Source organism: Rosa chinensis, chromosome 1 (genome assembly GCF_002994745.2).
Source record: "Rosa chinensis cultivar Old Blush chromosome 1, RchiOBHm-V2, whole genome shotgun sequence".
Lineage (NCBI taxonomy): Eukaryota > Viridiplantae > Streptophyta > Magnoliopsida > Rosales > Rosaceae > Rosa > Rosa chinensis.
This window is the reverse complement of record NC_037088.1, coordinates 28,332,540-28,351,816: the sequence shown is the minus strand read 5'-3', so window position 1 is coordinate 28,351,816 and position 19,277 is coordinate 28,332,540. Positions and strand designations below refer to the sequence as shown.

The 19,277-nt window shown below is 39.7% G+C and overlaps 1 pseudogene; it reads right to left on the bottom strand.

Annotated features, from left to right (window-relative positions):
* Positions 1–6,341: 6,341 nt before the first annotated feature.
* LOC112164351 lies at positions 6,342–10,532 on the bottom strand (annotated as a pseudogene).
* Between the last annotated feature and the right edge of the window lie 8,745 nt (positions 10,533–19,277).

Genomic DNA, 19,277 nt, shown 5'->3' with positions numbered 1-19,277 from the left:
GCAGCTTTACCTGAGAAATTTTGGTTGAGAAATTCTGAGGGTCAGTACCTTCAGCCTCGTGTTTTCATAGTCTCTCCCTCAGGTAAATGATTTTGGTTGAGAAATTTTAATTATTCTCAATGGTTGAGAAATTCTGAGGGTTAGTAGCTTTAACAAATTAAGAAATTAACATTTAGGCTATTGAGGGTCAGTAAATCTATGTGTATTGCAATCTCATTTTTATGTGTAGCTAGGCGGTGAAAATTGATGTTATGTGGCTGATAATAGTACAAAATGAATTGTCTGAGCTTATTGACAGTTAGTAGCATTAAAATGCTGCAATATGTGCAATCTATGATGATTAAGAGTCAGTAGCATTAAAATTCCGCAATATGTGCAATCTATGATTATATGGACCCTCTAAAGATCATTAGCTTTAGTTTCTGAGGGTCAGTACCTTTAGTTTATGAGATTTCTTTGTTCTGATGGAAAATGATGAGTTCTGTGACCAACAATAGTACAAAATGAATTGTACGAGCTTCAGTTTCTAAGAGTCAGTAACCTTAGCTTCATGATTTCACTAACCCTACGTTTATTGCAAGCTCATTTTTATGTTTATTTCTAAGGGTCAGTAGCTTTAGCTGATTTTATTAGGCTCTATGGATATTTGATCTTATTATTGCTGTTAGTCTTTATTTTCTGCTTGAAATTCTGGTCATTGATTTGCTGCAACTGTGAGTATCTTTTGATTAGGTCTTTTGCATTCTTATAAGCTATAATGGTTTTTAAATCAAATTGAGGGTCAATACACTATTGAGGGTCAGTACTCATATATTTGCATTTATCATATACAGATTAATCGCAAATAGCAAGGAGGAAGGCTGCTGCAATAGACAAAGAAGATGTATTGATTGAAGAACATGAGAAGAACCATGGTGGAGAGATTTCTTTTATGTGTATACAAACAATCCAATAGGTTAATCATTTAGAATTGCCTCTAGAAACTGGAAAGAACTGTAATTCGTGCATGTCAGAATGATACTGAATCTCAGTACATTAAATCTGCAATGCCTCATAATGATACTGAAGCTCAGTACTTTAAGTCTATAGAGGTTATTTTGGTAATTTACTAGTTAACAGAATCAATTTAAAAAATGGCCGCATGGGCTTGGACCTTGCGCAGGGTTCAACCACAGTATCTCAAGGGAATTAAAAAAAAACAGGTCTGCTAGTGGTAATAAATGGGCTGAGGTTGTATTTATTGGTAATTTGCTATAGGAAATAACTCCAACTACTAAAAGTGAAATATTGACTTTCACAAAGCCAATATGTTGGCTGGTCTATAGATGCTATTGGGCACTAAAAATGTGTCTTGGACTTTCATTCAAGTCTCACTTAGTGAACCCCAAGTCCACACCAAAACTCGTCAATCGTTTAGGCCCAATAGGTTCGGTTTTACCCGAAAAACCTAATTATGTCCAAATAATAAATCTAATTAATTATTTGGTCATAACCAACTCTTGTTTAATCTTCTTCATATACTATCTCAAGGATCCACTTATATGGTGTGTGTGATCTTTTAAGGCAGTGAAGTTTATAGAACCATTCTATTTCGTTTACGAATCAAAACTCTTTTTTGATTCTCCCTTGTTTTTAGGATCATAAATGATTATCAATCCTCGGGGACTTCACAAGTCATGAGTGACGTCTTGCAACATATAATACTACCCTAGTTAATATAGAATTACAATTAACCTATTCAATTGGAATTACAATACAATACGGTCCTTCTCTAACGCGATGTTCTAAATCACATCATTGGGGTATGGAATTGATATGTCAACCCCCTAATGTGATTTCCATTCTTATGTGATTCTTAGAATGTGATTAGAAACTCCTTTTTAATCCCATTCATTGCTTTGGCCAAAGACTTTTGAATAACATCTTTGAACATACACCTTATTTACTTCAGGTTAGAGATTCCTTATTGTACACTCACATGTCTCTATGACCGAATTGATTACACCAATGAATGCATCAATCATATCCATTAAGGGACATAATATTATTGTATCATCAAGAGCTAATCCACTCACTCATAAGACAACCATGGTGTCTCAGGTCAAAGGACTAATTTGTATTATTGCAATTTAGAGTTCAAGTTTGACATGTAAGTAAAACTCCATACAAGAACTCTAACGATCGCGTTCAGTGTACTCTTTAAGATAAGAGCACCCACATACTTGTATTAGTGTCTCCACACGAATGACAAGAGACATATCATCCTCCATATTAAGCATACATAGTATGTGCTAGTCTTTCCGGATTATCAATGTCCAAATGATAATCCTATGACTAGGAACCTTTTAGGATAAGAGTGTAAAAAAGTAAAGGTCTCACACATCTAACTCAAATTAGTTTCTCTTTAACTCATATTCGTTGGACCTTGTTCAATCAAATATCAAATATAAGCAATTAACAATAAACTTGCCCTTTTGATTAATAATAATTACAATAATAATTATATCAAAATGATTGTTTTAGGACACAACTCCTTCAATGAAGGCGTGTCAGCGTTGGGGCTCACTGGTAGCGGGAGGGTTTGCCTGCTGCATTTGCCCTTGGCTGGGGATGGTGGTCTTTGGGCTGGGCCTATGTTCTTGGGCCTCTCTGGTGTGGTTTTTGTGTACTGTTGTTTAGTTATTTGTTGTTTGGTTTGTGGAGAATAAGTCCCTCCTCTTGTGAGCGAGGGTTGGGGGTTTCTAGGTAGTGTCGATGCCATTGTTTGGTGTCTTGGTCATTTTGGTGTTTTTGGTCTTTTGTCGGTGCTTTTTGGTTATCAGCATGATAGTGAATCACCCTTACACGTGGTCTGGCTGTTTTGGGACGCGGTGTCCGAACGGGTGAAAACAGTTCATCTTAATGTTGGTGGCGGGGTTGTATTGTTATACATAGGTCTGGTTATAGGTTAAATTGGGTTGGGGTTTAGCTTTTTTAGCTCATGTAAGTCCCTCTCGTTGATAGTCCGGAACTTTGGATTCGATGATTTGTAACTTGTATGGTTATAATAGATTGTTTATTCTCTCAAAAAAAAAAAATTAATTTGCTCATTTTATTCTTTTTATTTAACTTTATCTTATATGCCGCTTTATAGGCTTATTTAGTTTAGTTTACATGATGGCTCTCTATCCCTGGTTTCATGATCTTGTTATACTAATGAGATGAACATTTATCTAATATTTATCTATTGCATCATAGCTTTGTTCTTGTATAATTCACCAAGTAATTTTAAATGCATTTTCTTTTGAATCTTTTTAATCTTCGAAAGCTTTCATGAATAAATAAAATCATAAATGAGATTTGAAAATGGAAATGAATAATAAAATTAGTATAAAGCTTTGGAGAGAGAACAAAAATGTATATTTTTTCTTAATATTTTGTTGTCTGTAACAGTTTTTTCATATAAGGATATATAGGTCATTTAATAATTAAAAAATAAGAGAGGAAGTAGATTAGGAGGTCCCAATAGAAACTCCCTTAGTTATTTTATTGATCTGGTTCCAAGACAAGTATTCTAAACGAATACAAGGCTAGAAACAGATCCGTATGCGACACCGTCAGGGCCAAACAATATGATACCCATGTCAGTGCTGTAGGCTTGGTCATTCCAAGGGATGTGAACACTTTGACCAAGGCTGTGTGCGCATGCAACCAATGACGGCTGGACTAGCCTTCAACGACACTAATTTTAAATTGTTACACTAGTAGGTTATTCAATGGTGAATGTGGGCCAAATATGGAGCACAATATGAGAGTCGTTAGGATAGGAAAGGATCAAAATGGCCAAGAATATTGAAAAATATTGAACTCATGTGATCCCAAATGGGGGGAAGGAGGTTATATGAGAATTCGCAAAAATATAATACCCGCATATTTTTGGCATATATTCCGTACAACTTTCTTAGCACAAGAAGAAGAATGAGCAAACACAAAAAATTCAATGGTCAAATTTTATAGAAAATTTTTGTGTGATCCCTCTACTCCAACATTTTATATCAATATAACTACTCAATCTACTTCATTTTCCTATAGTACTATAAATGAGGCCGGGTACAAATCTAAGTTTTCGACCATTCTGTAGCAATATAAGGTAGAAAAATCACCAACGAAAGCACTGCATTAATTGCAATTTAAGGGCATGCATATGAACTCATTGTATTGCTTTACCTAAACCCATGAACCCTTGATTCTTGCCGTAGGTTGTTTTGTAGTCAATCTGTCTTATGAAGCTATGGGTTTTGATCAAACAAACCTTTTCATGAATTAGTGCTTTGACAAGAGAAGAAGTACCCTGAGCAGATTACCTAGAATTCCCACTAATTTTTCACAGACAAGGTTGATCGATCTGAGTGCTACTGACTGTTGGTGGTGGTGATGTCGTGTTTCTCTCTTAGGATTAGGGTTGTTGCAATCTTATTTGGGCCTCCCTGCATGTCTTTGGCACGCATATTTATCTATGTAACTTTGTTATCTTCCTATTAATAAAAAAGACAGCAATCCTCCCTTAGTCTTCAATCTAAACTTATAATATAAATATATATATATATATATATTGAGCCTTTCGAGAGCGGACGTCCGCAACCTAGAAAAAGTGCGGACGTCGTTGCTCCTGTCTAAATCAAGTGGCGATGGCCCGGTGCGGCTTGCCGGAGGGAGGCCGAGGGTCGTGCAGAGGGGTCTGCAGTCGGGTGGAGTCGCCGGCGCCGGGTTTTGCAGTGCTGCACAGAACCTGCAGTTGCAGGTGAGGTGGCTGCCCAAAAACCGACAAGCCCGACCTCCTCCGACCTCAAACGGTGCCCAGAACTGTCCGGGACGCCTCCGGCCTCCCTCCTGCAAGCCCTGAGCCGCCGTGGCCGCCTGGAAGCCGCCTGTTGCATTGACGTCCGCACTTTAGCGACAGTGCGGACGTCCACCCATGATCGGGCCTATATATATATATATATATATATATATGTGCGTGTGTGTGAATCAGTACGACTTTCTGTTCATGATGAAATTTTGATATATTGCTAGCTTCTTCTCAATGTAAACCTAAGAAAATGAAGGATGATGTCACTTGTATATATGGATGTCTTGGGAAATAAGCCACAGCTTGAATCAATACAACTCAAAGCATATGGCTAGCAAATTTCCTATTTGATTTCCAAAGATACTTCTACTACATACGTACAGTATCTAGCTATACATATGCTGTACTTTTTCTCAGAATGAGATCTATAGTAATTGTGAATCCAGTGACATGTCCGCCAAGAAATGACAACCTAGGCTACACGTACATTTTTTACATCATTAATAAGTTCAAATAACGTGCAGTGGGGTGTACTCTGATACGGTGCATATGGAAAGAGCGAAATTGTTTGAGATATGATAATGTTACTTTTTGTTCTTTCCAGTTTAATCAAAGTTTCTATGTTAACTTAAAAGAATCAGCTGCTGCCCATGGTTTGCCGGCTTTCACCTTATTTTTCACCGATGAGAAATTGAGAATATCTGCCCCATCCTTTATTCCAGTTCAATGGGAACCTCCCCCGGAGCATTGGATTAAAGTGAATATTGATGGGTCTTTTCGTGTTGTGGAGGCATTTTTAGGGATTCAAATTGTGTTTTTTTGGTGCATTCTCTTTCAAGGCTGAGATACCTAGTGCAGTAGATGTTGAGATCCTTGCGGCTATTAAAACCCTTCGGGTTGCTTGGGTGTGAAACTGGACACATGTTTGGTTAGAAACTGACTCCTCCTTAGTAGTCCATTACTTTAAAGTTCCCAATCAGGTTCCTTGCAGGCTGAGAACATCATGGTTAAATTGCATTCACATGTCACAACTTAACTTCAGAGTCTCACATATATTTCGCAAAGGCAATTCTCTTGCACACAAGCTTGCTAATTACGAAGCTATGAATGACGGTTCAATTTGGTGGAATTCTCTACCAAATTTCCTTGCTTCTGGTTATGGTGACATGGCATGTATGCCTAATTATCACTTTAGATGATTAGTGTGCTTTTCTTATTTTGGTTATTCTTTGTCATTGATCTCCTTCCTCTATTATATGTAATATCTGTTTAGGTCAGGTTTATGACCCCCCCCCCCAAAAAAAATTGTACTTTTCTATCTTTCAATAAATTTATAAATAGAGGGACGAGCAGTGGGCTTTTGGTTGTAGTGGCCCCCTTTTCTTTGGGATTGTGGGAGGGCGCTAAACTCTCCAGATTGGTTAATGATGTCGCACCTTTTTTAATAGATGAATTTTTTATTATTTTTGGAGAATGGAAACTTTTATTGAATAACTCAAAGAAGAATTACAAATCAGAAATTAAAGTTGCATGCAGAGCTATCTCCACACCAGCCATCCCTTCTACCACTACTAGTTACGGGACCATCATCGTCGATGACTTGCATGAGCCAATAAGGCCCAACCCCTAACCAACAAATCCGCCCTTCAACCCGGGCTACATGTTGAGCAACCATATGAGCTGCCCTATTCACCTCTCTAGGACTAAACACAACCCTTGCATGTTGAAATCTCACCAACAACCTTTGGACTTCCCATGCAACAACCTCATCCGCTGACATGCACTCTTCCTCCCTAGAAAGTATATTCACTACCTCCAGACAATCACACTCTACCACCAGAGCTGACCAGCCATTCTCCAAAGCAGACTCCAGGCCGATTTTAATTGCAAATAACTTTGCTATACCGGGAGGAATATTAAAACTCAAACGCTGCCCCACCGCACCAACAAACCAACCTCTATTATCTCTGAACACAACCCCAGTGCCCCACCTAAACCCCTCCAGGAAAAACCGACCCATCACAATTCATTTTAATTATACCTGGAGAGGGAGGGGACCAGCGACTGCCACATCGTTGAACTGCTCCACCACATGTGACTCCACTTATCACATTCATAGCTTCCACCGCAAGAATGCTTTGCCAAACCGTCATTGCCATTTCATATAATACATTACTGGGCTTTGCATGCTCCCCATGCAACAACGCATTACGTTCTTTCCAGTTGATCCAAAAAATTATAATAAATAGCCTTAACTCATCTGCCTCTAAGACGTTCACCGTATGCTGAAGTAAAGAGAAAAATGTAGGTGACTGACCAGGATGCAACTTAGCATAAAACCCCGCCCTCTCAAGCACCGCAACACAATCACCACAACTCCAGGGGTGCGTGCGAGGGCGTTTCCTCACCTTGTTGACATCACTGACAAACCGCGTCCTGCATAATCCTACGTCTAAACAAGGACGCTTTACATGGCACAAAACCCAAAGAACAGCGGCAAAGGAAGTGTAGCATCTTTGGAGGCAGTTTAAGCTTCCATAGATGTCTCCAGGACTCCACCACCTCAGGAGCAGCTTCCCCTAATCTTTCCTTTTCCCATCAAGTTTCGAAGCCAACCAATACCCACTCTTCGCTGAATACTTCCCACTCTGATTAAAGTGCCATATAAACTTGTTCGGAGCTGCCGTAGAGACAATTGGAATTTGCACCACAGCATCTCTCTCTCGATCATCACACACAAGCTCCATCATTTTATCATTCCATACACCCCCATTAGTAACTAGATCAGCTACTCTTAATTTAGAGTCAACCCCATTCTTCAAACCAATTCTAAAGCTCTTCAACGAAGGGACCCAAGGATCTTGAAAAACCCGAACTGTTTCACCATTACCAATCCTCCACCTTAGACCCTGCTGCAACAGCTCTCGACGCCAAACAAAAGACCTCCATAGTAAAGAAGAATTAGCCCCAATAGCAGCTTCAAGAAAAGAGCCTCTGGAAAAATAGCGTGCCTTGAGCATTCAAGCCACAAGAGAGTTTGGGGAAGTCAAAAGTCTCCACCCTTGTTTTGCAAGTAAGGCATGATTGAATAACTGCAAGTGTCTAAAACCGAAACCCCCTTCCCTTTTAGGAATACAAAGCTCCTTCCACCGTCTCCAGTGAATCCCTCTACCACCCGGTTTACCCCACCAAAATCTTGCTATACAACGGTTAATACTCTCACAAGTACCCACCGGCAATTGGAACACCCCCATCGTATACGTCAGAATTGCCTGCACCACCGACTTAATTAACATTTCTTTTCCACCCTTTGACAGAAGTTTGCCCTCCTAACCTTGGATACGATTCCAAACCCAATCCTCCAGCCCCTTAAATACTCTACGCTTATCCTTCCCAACCATCGTAGGAAGCCCCAAATACCTTTCGTGACACGGAACGACCTTCATATCAAGCACATTACAACAATCTTGACTAATCAAGTTTGAAGTTCTGGGACTAAAACTCAAAGCCGACTTATCCGTATTAATTCGTTGCCCTGAAGCCATCTCATAATTCTGATAAATCTTCTTCAACTTCATACAATCACTCACAGATGCATCACAAAATACGAGAATATCATCTGCAAAAAACAGGTGTGACACCGAGGGGGCACCTCGAGCAATAGAAACCCCATGGATTGTTTTCTCTCGTTCTGCCTTCCGCAGCAAGGAAGAAAATCCTTCTGCCACTAAAAGAAACAAGTACGGAGAAATTGGGTCTCCTTGACGGAGGCCCCGAGTCGGGACAATCCTCCCAAATGGTTGCCCTGAAGGAGCACTAAATAAGTAACAGACGTGATACACCTCATCACTAAATCAACAAACCTCCCTGGAAAGCCCATAACTATCATCATCCTCTTTAAAAAGCTCCACTCGACATGATCGTAAGCTTTAGGCATATCAAGTTTGAGGGCCACTTTCCGCCTACTTTTTCTCCCTCTACATTTCAGATTATGAACAATCTCAAAGGCTGCAGTTACATTGTCATGGATAAGTCTATTAGGAACAAAGGCACTTTGAAAATCCGAGACAACCCCAGACAACACTTTTTTAAGCTGATTAGCCAATGCCTTCAATATCAACTTATACAAAATATTACAGACTAATCGGTCGAAACTCAGTGACCTTCCTCGGGTTGGGAACCTTGGGGATTAAAGCTATTAGTGTCTGATTAAACATCTCCACCAAATCCTGCCCATTCAAGACCCCCAAACACGTTGAAGTCACCTTATCTCCCACCACTGCCCAATACTTCTGAAAAAACACCGGAGACATGTCGTCAGGTCCTGGAGACTTTGTTGGACCCATACCTTGCAGAGCTGTCTCAATTTCTAGTCTAGAGAAAGGTCTAGACAAAAAATGTCCCTGTTGCACCGTAAGCTTATTTGTAGCTGCATCGAAAATCTCCTCTACCATCTGACCATTTTCAGAAGAAAATAGCTTTCGAAAATATTGAACAAAAACATGCCCCACCTCATGTGAATCGCTCCTCCATCTATTATCCCCAAGGATGCCCATAATCCTATTAGATCTCCCACATTGCTTAGCATACTGATGAAAGAATTTAGAATTACGGTCACCGTGTTTCAACCAGTCCACTCTGGATCGCTGCCTCCACATAATCTCATCCTTCTCTAAAATTTTGTCCAATTTAATCTCCACCTCCCGCCTTTGTTGCAACGTACTAACAGAAGGATACCTCCTCTGAAGCCCATCCAATTCCTCCTTTGTCTCCTTCACCAATCGACGCACACTCCCAAACTTCTCTCCTTCCCAACTTTTTAGCTCACCAGCAACCACCTTCAGCTTATCAACGATAGAAACGTGACCAGCGCCACCCCATGCATATTCAATCACTTGACCACACTCTGCCTCTGTTGTCTACATCTCTTAAAAAATAAACCTCCTTCTCCTCCTACCAAACACAGCACCACCCCGCAAAGGCAGGTCACTCTCAATTAAAAGAGGGCACTGGTCAGATGCCATGGTAACCAAGTGATGTATAGTAAAACCTCCCCATTTTTGAATCAACGCTAAATTACCAAAGCCTCTATCAATCCTCTCCTTCACATTTGCGTCCCCTTCCCGACGATTATCCCACTTAAATTTATAACCAGTAAATGCAAATTCAAAAAGGCCATAGGTCTCCAAAGTCCTTCTGAATTCATCAATCTGATGTTGTGGCCTAAGTACATCCCCAGTCTTTTATGAAATATCCAAAATCTTGTTAAAATCCCCACAACACAGCCAAGGTCCCTCCTATCCTCCAGCCAGCTGTTTCAATAACTCCCAAGATAAATAACGCTGACTCGCATTAGGCTCACCATAGAATCCAGTGACACGAGACTGAAGCCCATCCTCCCATTTGACCACAACATCAATGTAGAAAAAAGATGACGAAAGAAAAGTAACATCAATATTCCTCCACCAAAGCATACATAACCCCCAGAAAACCCACCATTTTCCGTCTCCACCCTTGGTACACTGAGAACTTCATCCATCTTCAAGCAAGTCTTAAGTTTCCCCATTTGAACCGAAGTCATCTTCGTTTCCAATAGGAAAATTAAATCCGGCTTATGTACATGCACAAAGTCCTTCAGGTCCCTGAACGTCCGGGATCGCCCCAAACCACCCATACCCCGAACATTCCATGATAACAGCCTCATTGCTCGTGGTCGGGTAGCTCCGCTGCTCCCACCACGCTAGGAATACCCTCAAGAAGCATCACCTTTTTAGTACTTTTTTGTTCCCCCTCCAGCTCGTCCTCCGACTTACGTTTCCCACCCTCCACCGAGATTGAGTTCTCTTCAGTAGCTAAATTAATAATCGCCAATTTCTTTCTATTAGCTGACACTTTTAGAAATCTCTGTCCCCCCTTGGAACCACCCACTTCCTTCTTTCCCATTAAATTACCCAACTGGAACTGAAAATTCTCCTGAACTCCCTGAGTAAATTCAGATCTAAAAATCAAGCCTAACTTCTTAACAAACTGCTCCGACTCCATTTCAAGGGAGGAAGGCACTTTGGGCTTCTCCAGAAACAACTCCCTACCCCCCTGCTTACCACCAACATCTGATGATTGCACTAACTTCTCTGCCTCCTCCATTTCCACAAGAACTACCTCCTTCAACTTATCTTGCACAACCATAGCCTTACAAGGTGAGGAATCAGTGGCATTTAGCGGACCCTCTAAACGAAATTGCTCATCCAAAGCCTCTAGTCTCCTACGTGCATCCTCACTTGCCTGCTGACGCCGTCTAGCAGCCTCCTCATCACTGAAGGGAAAAGATTGAGAACCACCAGTCGAATCACTCCATTCACTTCCACTACCTCCATCACCAGACCGTCCTCTACTGACTCTCTCACCAATTCTCCTCCCATGCAAATCAATCTCAGCCCTAAGAGAGAGACGATATGGCCTATCTTCCTCCTTCTTATTTCTGATTCCCAAGCGATCATCACAAATACGAGTCGGATGGCCAATAATTCCACACTCCTGACAGAACTCTGGCAGCCTCTCATATTTAAAATCAACCTCCTCAAAACCAATACCAGGAAACTCCACCCTAGTACGGCGTAGAAGCGGGAGAGAAATATTCATCCGAACCCTAACGCTTAAAAAGCTCCCCACACAATCCCCACCTGCCCCTTTACCAACGTCTACAACCTATCCCACCTCTACCCCAATATCTTCAGCTACCTCAGAATTTCGGTAGCGTAACGGGACCCCATGAATTTGAACCCAAAATAGCGTAGTCTCCAAGGATACCGCTGTTATCACATCCTCCTCTCTGAGCACTCCCATAACTACCAGAGACTTATCAAAGTCCTAAGGCTTCCTATCAATCACTCTCTCCATATCCTTTTCGTTCCGAAATCGTGCCAGAAATAGATCAGCCTCCATATCACTAATAGTAACCCCAGCACCACCACCCCACAGCCTCGAAAACAGATCAATAAAGCTCTGTCTTCTAAAAGGACGAGGGGTAACCACCTTACAGACAATAGCAAAACGACATCTCCGTGCCGCCTCGACTGCACTAGCCCTTATACGTACCCCTTTTGATTCCCTCTCCGTTAACACCAACGAACCTGCAAATCAACGTCCCATCTCTTCCATCTCCCTACCCAAACACCTCTATTCACGCACCAACACTCTCCACTACCCAGACAGATAACCCGCACTCACCAATCCGGTCAAAACCCTAAGAACAAGAGCGAGAAACGGCCGCCAAACTGAAACCCTAGAGAAACCTCAATAGCTCCGAAAAACCCTCGTGAGAGACTCAGAGGGACAGTTCCTTCCGTAAAGTTAGATGAATTTCTTTAATTGTTCAAATGGTAAGAAGCAATTTTATATCTTTGGAAACCACACATTCTCCTTTCAATATAAAGTTTTTTTTCTTGAATGTTGAATTTAAAAACTAAAATAATTGACTTCTTTGGAGAAGAACATTTTACCATCTTGCAACATCTTAATCATATTATATATGTTGCTGAAATAAATAAATAAAAAAAAAAAAAAAAAGGGCGTACGCAAAATCAACTCGCTTTGGCTCCGTTTATTGGAGAAGAAGAAAAACAGTTTTAGTTTTGGAGAGGCATCGAACCGCTGTGTTCCCATGTTCCGTCCGGCGATATGTCTTCATGATGTCGTCGTCGGACAAATAGGTATAGAATCTCAGTCCACCAATCAAGGTCCAAGGCAGTTTCGAGGACGAAGTGGGGAGAAACGAGAGAGGACTTGTGATATTCTATGGGACCATCTACAACTGCAGATTCTGACTTTTGAAGTTTGGATCTGCATTCCACCACAATTGTGGCAGCCTGGGAAGGGCGACGACATTCTGGGTCGCACTCTAGTTTTGGCTATGGTGGTGCAACAGTCTGCAATCTAGTCCTGATGGTGGTGGTGCTTCACGTATGCACGCATGTAGTGGAGGGACTGCTTGGACGTCTATGTGATTCGTCGGCAGTAAAGATCAACAGTGGCAGGTTCCGGCCTCTAGTTCTGGCCGAGTATCTATTGCAGGGTGATTCAGCGGTTGCTGTGCCGCCTTTCCTACCGGGAAAGGTAGACGACCTTGGGTACCATGGATCGTGGGCCTGGCATAGATCGTGGGCTTGGCATGGATGGTGAGCCTCTCTTCAGTCATTGGGCCTCTGCTGGTGGGCTTGCTGTATGTGAAATGTAGTTTTAATAATTTTTTTTCAAGTTTAGGTGTAATTTATTTACAATAAATCCCTGCCAACTCTTGGTAAGGTCATGTGGGCTATGTACCAAGTTGTATACTCAGTATGCCTTACCTGCCCTAGTGAGAGGGTAGATCATGAATTGGGTGACACCTCCTAGTGGCAGGATGGAACGTCGTGTCGGCGGAGTTTTTCCTTGTCGTCAGCATATTGGGAAAACTATTTTATTGGTTTTATGGCATTGCTTTAGCTTTTCAATACGCCACCATTATTGTAAAGCAAATGGAGCAGTCAATATGACACTCTTTGCTACTTGGTGCATGTTCGAATACATTGCAGTAGTGGAGACTCCTGTTATTATTCAAGAGATATTCTTGAGGTGTATTGTAATATGAGGTTTAGGCTTTATGTCCCCCCCCCCTTTCTCTCAGGGCGTATTCATTAGTTTCATCAATTAAGGCCTGAGAGCGGCCACACTAGCCCTTATTTCAAAAATATATGTTGCTGAAATTGCATATGTTACAAAGTTGCACTCTCTCTAAATATGTTTAAAGCTTTCTCTCTATTTTTTTTTTTTTGAAACAAAAGCTTTCTCTCTGTTTAGATCCTCTTGCTTTGTAGATATTATTTTTTGTTAATATGAAATTCCAACAAAAAATAATAATAAGATAAAGTTGAGAGTCGGGTTGTAACTGTTGGTGGTTTCAAGCGGGTTAACGGTAGGGCTGGGCGTCCGGACCCGAAAGACCGAGGACCCGACCCGAATCGAGGAAAAAAGCCCGATTCGGTTCGGTTTTAGAATAGAAATTTTCTGTTCGGTCTAAAGCCCGACCCGAATTCATGTAATCGGTTCGGTCTCGGGTTCCATATTTTCAGGGCCCGAAAGCCCGAACCGACCCGAAAATTTTCCTTACATAAGTTTTCCTTTCTCTTTTCTTTGCAGGATGACTTGTAAAACGTTCCAATGTACAACCTAGAAAGGTTCCCATGTAGTTTCCATTAGGATAGTTATATTCTTGTGATACTTTACAATTTATATATTACAACACAGTGACACACCTTATATTAGGTTGCCAGAAAGAGACCTATCCAGGGGCCCCGTGGCTGCTGGTGGCCTTTGATTTTGTAGCTAAATGAAATCTTTATCTTGATCACATGTAACATATACAATGATGTGGTGTTGGGCATTAGAAAAGGAAAAAAAATGTTTCGTTTTTGTTTTTCGGTGGAAAACTGAAAATAAATGTTTGGGCCCGAAAAAGCCCGAAAACCGAACCGGCCCGAATGGGTTCGGTTTCTGTCAGTTTTCAGTTTACAAAAAGACCGAACCGGCCCGAACCGACATTTTCGGGTTCGGTCTCGGTCTCACTAATTTTCAGGCCCGGCCCGACCCGAGCCCAGCCCTAGTTAACGAGTTCGCAACCCGGCCATTTTGCCAGGTCACACTGGGTCTGGCTGTCGCGTATGCATGAGTGTCGACCATATAAGATTATAGACACAACTGGACGTACAGATATTACTCAATTCTCGAGAAATAACGTCAGCGACTCTCCGGGGGGTGTATTGTATATGGAATTACTGGCACTTTTAAAGAAATCCATGGAATTTAAAAGTCTGGGTGTATTTAATAGAGACTTTTAACAGTCCATAAAAGTCTGGGTGTATTCAATTAGGATTTTAAAAAATCTTTATGAATTCCACCAAAGTCTAGGGGTATTCAATTAGGACTTTTAAAAATGAATAGAAGTTTAGGGGTATTCAAAATATCATTCATACATACGGAATTAGAAAATCATGGAAAATCATGGACTTTGTAGTGTTAAGTATAAATACCAAATTCCAATATTTTTCCAGCCACCAGAGCAAAGATTTTGAGCGTGGAAAAGTCTGTCAAAGTTCTTCTCTCTGCGCGTTCAAGGTTGGTCCTCCATCATCTCTCTTTCATGATTTATTTTTTCTCTTCTCTATTATTTTGTGATATCAACCTCTAATACCTAACATGTTCATTGTTGTTGTTGAATTTGATTTTTTTTTTTTTCAATTGTGATGCTTGGAACCCTAATATTATCATCAACTCCTAAAACAAAGCCAAATAATGTATATGCCTAATGCTTTTACGGTTCGATCATAGTCCTGCATACTATTGCGGTTATTGCTATTGTCGTCGCTTGTTTGCTGCGTATGTTTCTTCTTCTTTGTTTTTCTCGCTAGGTTTTCTGTTTCTTTTGTATTTGTTGCTGTCCTATATGGCATGGTTCTCTTTTTTTTGCTACTGCTTTGCCCTTGTGGCTCTTAAGTTCGGGTAGATTAGCCAAACGGTGGGTGGTTTTTTTTTTTTTTCCTTCATGCCAGAACTTCTTTTCTATACCTAATAGTGTGTGTGATTTTACCCTGCATTGAGATGGGACTTATGTTGACAATCTCATGTCAACTTTCTTAAAATGATAGTAATGTCAGAGGTGCGATTTGGTTCAAGCTTTGGGTGAATCTATACAGAGTTATTAATTTTCATTCAAATTTTGCTTTAACCCTTCAATTTGAAGCCAATGTTGGCCACCACTAAAGTCGGCAATGGCTGATAAAATTATGTCAGGTTATTTATTTTCTTTTTCTAAAATTTTAGTGTTCTTTTTTATGCTTTGAGAATATTATGTGTATGTTAAGCAGAGCTTTAATGTTAGAAATTTTACTTTGGGATTACAGAGTAGTAGGTTGAGTAAATAGGATCACTGAATCTTCAAAGAGTTAATTCAGCTAAGTTTGTAGTCAGCTGAGAGATAGGAATATTGTTTTGGAGTTTTGATTCATGTTGGTTGGGCAAATTGCCATGATGACAGTTGTCTGGTACCTTGATTCAGTTTTGTCATCTTTATGGACCTCAATTTCTTTAGGATTCAGATTCTTTTTATTTTCTCCTTCAAATTCCCATGGAAACAGATCGTGATCAAGTTTTGGGGTTATGAGAGTCTGATTTGTGCAATTTATGAGTACTGTTTATAATCATATTTTATGGCATGCTATAAAAAACAAACAAGTGTGGATCAAAATGTAATTGAATGAATAATGAAACAAAGAAAAATTAATCAAAGAGAAGTTGGCTAGGTAATAATCAATATGAACAATGTATCAAAATTTGCTATTTTTGTCTCTGCACCCAATTGTCTGAGTTGGTTCCTTTTGTATGCTTAATGCATGTTTAAAGAAAAGAAGAAAAAAAAAAAAAACCTTGCATACGTTTTGAAGTAATGCTTCTTACCAGAATGATTCCTTATCCCTAGTAGCCAAAATCATTGCTCTTAATATGAATAGCTTCAAGCTGATGAAGGATACCAGCAACTCTTCTTTACTTTATTATTTTGTTGTGTCAGAAAGCAATTTAGGAGAGTATGAAAACAGGACATTGGTGCATGTTTATATTGATATACACACTTGATAGTTGTGCGTCTTGATAACAGAAGGGTCGTCATTTGGGGTCTAATATCTTTCTTGTTTCTTTGTGGAGCCATGTACCTTGGACTTCTAATTTTTTTTTTTCCAGTCTATACTTCCCTTATGTTTATATTGTTCTAAATTATAATGTTTTGATTGATAAAAGTTGCATGTATGATTACTTTTACGCAATCGTATAGATGGGAGATTCACAAGGGAATGGTAAAAGAAAAGATTACAAAACTTGGAATGCTGAAGAGAGCAATGTTTTGCTTCAACTTATGGTTGAAGGCGCCAAACTTGGATGATATTAATGGTGTGATAAGCAAACAAACAGTAGAGGCGAAGCTACTTCCTAAACTGAAGGAAAAACTTGGTTGTGAAATAAGTTTTAGTCATTACCAAAGTAGAGTGAAATGGTTTAAGAAACAATACACCAATTACTCTCAACTTATGCGTCATAGTTCTGGATTTGGGTGGGATCCGATCACAAAGAGATTCACTGCTGATGATGAAGTATGGGCAGATTATTTGAAGGTGAGCTTATTGCTTTTTCATTTTATTCTAATTTAGATTTATAGTTATTTCAAATGGTTATCATCATATTGACACGTGTATTTTTTTTTTCCCTACTAGTCACATCCAACGCATGGGCACTTTCGGTCAGAAACTTTTCCAGACTATGAGGACTTGAAAATTGCAGTTGGAAATGGAACTGCAACTGGAATGGGCTCAATCAGTTTAGGTGATGATACAGATGCCTCTACATTTGGAGCGGAAGAAAACAGACCTTGGGGAATTGATGGATTAGTTTTTGATCGAAATACTAACATGTTCGTGCAAAGTGAAAATGAGTCATCACACCAAGAAAACTCGCCATCTCTTTCACAACAACCCTCCCAAGGTACCAATGTAGATGCTCCACCACATAGCAGGACTCAAGGAAAACGGAGTAGGACTGACTATGAAAATAATAGCGGCTCAAAGGGGGCAACTAGTCAGGCTGAGGTTTTAGAAAACTTATCAAGTGGCATTGGTAAAATTGTCACAAGTTTTGATAAAATTTGTGGCTTAATGGAGAAGAGAGAATCAAGAGAGAGTGATCTTTTGGATGCTATGAACGAGACCCCAGGATTAACTGATGAGGCTTGCTTTATGGCTCTTGATTTGCTTAATACTAAAGCAAAGCAAGATTTCTTCTTGAAGATGACTCCTGAACAACGACATAATTGGATCACCTATAAACAAATGCAATAGGTGTGGGTCAATCTCCACTAGCGACACCTAATAAGCAATAGGCTATGTTCTATTATTAATTTTAAGTTATGGAGTTTGATTTTATTTTGTTTGAATTGCAGCTTATTTTGAATGATTTTAAACTGGTATGTTATGAATTACAATTTGATTTTTTGTTTGAATATTTATGATTTTTGATTTGCTTTTGAATGAATGTTAATATGAATAGTGATATATTTTTTTTATAAATATGTTTAGGTGCTTTCTCTATTAGCAATGTCTGAAATGGACATGTATGGAGCTGATGAAGAGGAAGAGCAGTTTTACGAGGCTGTTAAGATATTATTAATGGCAATACAAGCAGTGATTTATGTGTTATACGAACTTGTGTTCATCATACGTGGTGAACATATTAGACGTCCGCTGACTCGTCGACCAGTGACATCAAGTGGATACATATATATGCACAACATATTGGACAGAGACCCTCAAATCTTTAGAGATGTGTATAGAATGTATCCTGACGTGTTTCGAAAATTATGTAGCATCCTAAAAGCGAAAACACCTTTACGGGATACAAGACACATTTGTGTTGAAGAAATGCTTGCAACCTTTTTACTAGTTGTCGGCCAAAATAATCGATACAGTGAAGCTCGGCTGATATTTGAGCGATCTCATTTTGTTGTTAGCAGAAGTTTCAACAAAGTCTTGAAGGCCTTGAATACAATAGCACCACAGTTTATGGCTAAACCTGAATCCATACCACCTAACATAAGAGAAAGTACAAGGTTCTATCCTTACTTTAAGGTAAGCAATGCAACTTTTATGGATGGTTAATTATTTATTTCATTGTACAGTAATGAAGATATTATTTCATTTTTTCTTTTCAGCTATTGATATCTTTTTTCATTATTTTAGGATTGTGTCGGAGCTATAGATGGCACGCATATTCCTGCAACGGTAGTTGGACGTGAGGTAAGCAGATATCGAAATCGCCATGGGAAGATATCACAAAATGTATTAGCAGCTTGTAACTTTGATTTACAGTTCATATATGTGATTAGTGGATGGGAGGGTTCCGCTCATGATTCAAAAGTGTTGAATGATGCGATTTCTAGACGAAATGGACTCAAAGTGCCACCAGGTATAGTTTTACGTGCATAAAAAAAATTCAGAGTACTTATTACAATTTATGTCATATAACATATATATAACATACTAATTGCACATGTTTTTTATTATTAGGTAAATATTACTTAGGGGACTGCGGATTCCCAAATCGACGTCGGTTCCTAGCTCCATTTCGAGGTACTCGATATCACCTCAAAGATTTTGGTGGTGAAGGAAATCATCCTGTCAATGCAATTGAGTTATTCAATCTTCGCCATGCTTCCTTGAGGAACGTAATTGAGAGAATATTTGGAATATTTAAGTCGCGTTTCACAATCTTCAAATCAGCACCACCATTTTTATATAAGACACAAGCAGAACTAGTTTTGGCTTGTGCAGGACTGCACAATTTTCTTCGACAGGAATGTCGTTCAGATGAATTT